This window comes from Microtus pennsylvanicus, chromosome 13, assembly GCF_037038515.1.
Source record: "Microtus pennsylvanicus isolate mMicPen1 chromosome 13, mMicPen1.hap1, whole genome shotgun sequence".
Lineage (NCBI taxonomy): Eukaryota > Metazoa > Chordata > Mammalia > Rodentia > Cricetidae > Microtus > Microtus pennsylvanicus.
Window position 1 is genome coordinate 14,066,156 of NC_134591.1, and position 2,847 is coordinate 14,069,002.

General features: G+C 40.7%; 1 pseudogene; it reads left to right on the forward strand.

Annotated features, from left to right (window-relative positions):
• Positions 1 to 2,052: 2,052 nt before the first annotated feature.
• On the forward strand, positions 2,053 to 2,490 carry LOC142834295 (small ribosomal subunit protein eS19 pseudogene; annotated as a pseudogene).
• Positions 2,491 to 2,847: the final 357 nt, after the last annotated feature.

The window sequence follows — 2,847 nt, forward strand, 5'->3', positions numbered from 1 at the left end:
TATCCCCGACAAAAATGGCTTTTTAGTTGAATCTAATGTGTCTTACTCACTAATATATTGAATGAAATTCTGCTGTTATAAACAAAACATATTAAGTTTCATAGCGCATTTCTGCAAAGCTTCAGAAAACTCCACTATTTCTATGGAACTCCCTAAGACACAGCCATGTCTGCAGAGCTTCAGAACAAAACATCATTTTGTCTTCTGTTTTCCTTGCTTTATACCCCATCTATCATATAAGACTTAAGCAAAATGATTATAGGAAAACTTATTATTATTAACTCACATACACAGTGTCTTTAATTTTCACAAAAAGAAAACAATTCTCATTCACAAAAGAGCACTACTGAGATGGGGATTCACAGCCATCAGAACCACAGGCACTTTAAACTCTATACTGCACACCTGCAATTTTAAATCCATTTATTTAGCTATTTAGCCAGATAATCTGTCAGTCTCATTCTGCAGATCTCGGACATGGCATCTCCTCATTGCATTCGGGTCCTCTGTGAACCGCTTTCTGCCTGTTTTCTATTAAAGTACCATTTATATTTCATGAGGAATATTCAGCTCTCTCTTTTTTTCTATCACTTATTTTCTGAAAACCCATCTCTCATTTCTATCTCTGCACCTGATGCAGATATTTCCTTTAAAAAGGCAGCACCTTCCCTAAAAGAACAGGTAGTAAATGTGGTAAGGGCCTGCTTCACATTTCTTCCATTCTCTCTTCTAGTGTTCCTCTGTTCATAAGGTTATTTACCCAGCATGGGGCATGTCTTCAGTGAATGTGTTTTAATTATGACCAGATAATTGAAGATAAACCTTCGAATTAAGTGAAAAATAAGCCCTTATAGGTTATTTTGTTCTTTTCCTACTTTAAAAAAAATGCATATTTGTCAACTGCTACTAATAGTGTGACAAAGGAAAACCTTAGGGAGGGGTTATTTTATTTTCTGCTGAAACTTTTTATGCCCTATTAGATACTGAAGAGTCCAAGAATAAAAGGGAATATATATATATATATATATATATATATATATATATATATATATATATATATATCTGTAAGCACAGGAAATGGTAGCAGACCATCATCAGCTGTCTCAGCAGTCAAGGGATAAGCTATTAACAATAGTTGTCCTTGCTTATGCCAGCAGCTCAGGATGTGACCAAGGGTTAGTATCTGTTATAATGGCTCTCTGCAGCTAGGGTTAGTTTTTACGATAACCTCCCTGCCACTTGTAATAGACAATGGCCATGAATGAAAGTTAACTTTTAACATGATGGAGGTGGGTCTTGTATCTTATCTGTTGCTTTCAATGGTTAACTAATAAAAAAAACTGCTTGGCCTGATAGGACAGAAAATTAGGTAGGCGGAGTAGACAGAACAGAATGTTGGGAGAAAGAAGCCGAGTCAGGGAGTCGCCATGATTCTCCCACCCGACACAGATGCAGGTTAAGATCTTTTCTGGTAAGCCACATCTCGTGGGGCTACACAGATTATTAAAAAAAGGGTTAATCGAGATGTGAGAGTTAGCCAATAAGAGGCTGGAACTAATGGGCCAGGCAGTGTTCAAAAGAATACAGTTTTCATGTAGTTATTTCGGGTACAGCTAGCCGGGTGGCAGGAAACAGCCCCTCTGCTTCCACCACTACAGAGTGGTGCCCAACGTTATGCACTAAATCCACTTAAAAACCTAAGAGGACATTAAAAGAAAATGGGGAGAGAGAATTTAAGACAGCCCCTAGAAGGGAAAGATGTGAGCTGCCAGCTAAAACTTGCTGGTAGGCCACAACCCTCCTAGTAAAATATAAAATAATAGAAATGGGCTAACCAAAGATATAATAGCTAGCTAGCTAGCAATATGCTCAAGCTATTGGCCAAACAGCATTGCAAATAATATAGTTTCTGCATGATTATTTCCATTCTGGGCAGCCAGTAACGAACAAATGACTTCCTACTACAAATTGGTTCTCCAACGTGTGCTAGATAAATCCACATAAAACCTGAGAGGAGCCCTTTCCCCTGGCTAGCAGCGCAGAGGCCGCACCATGCCTGGAGTTACTGTAAAAGACGATAACCACCAGGAGTTTGTCAGAGTTCTGGCAGCCTTCTTCAAAAAGTCCAGGAAGCTGAAAGTTCCCGAATGGGTGGACACAGTCAAGCTAGCCAAACATAAAGAGTTTGCCCCCTATGATGAGAACTGGTTCTACACACAAGCTGCTTCGACAGCACGGCACCTGTACCTGCGTGATGGTGCCGGGGTTGGCTCTATGACCAAGATCTATGGAGAACGGCAGAGAAAAGGTTTCAGGCCCAGCCACTTCAGCAGAGGCTCCAAGAGTGTGGCCAGTCGCATTCTCCAAGCCCTGGAGGGGCTGAAAATAGTGTAAAAGGCCCAAGATGGGGGCCTCAAGCTAACACCTCAGGGACAGAGAGATCTGAACAGGATTGCCAGACAGGTGGCAGCTGCCAACAAGAAGTATTAGAACAAAGGATGCTGGGTTAATAAATTGCCTCATTCAAAAACAAAACAAAACAAAACAAAAACCAACCAACCAAAGAACCTGAGAGGGCTTGGAAAGGAAGTCTAAACACTAAAAAACAAAGGTTAGTTGCAATTTTTTTTTTTTTTTTTGTCTGTACAGGCTCTCTTTGATGGCCATGGCCCCTTTAAGAGAGGTCTTCAAAAAAAAAAAAAAAATCACAGTTTCAGCAGCTTTCTGGTTCCCCAGCACAAAGGGTTTGGGAGGTTCAGCTATGGAGGACTTGATTGGAGTTTGTGGGCCTGGGTGCTTGTATGCCGGCTTGGGGTTAGGAGGAAAGTGGTTGAAACCATGCTTGCA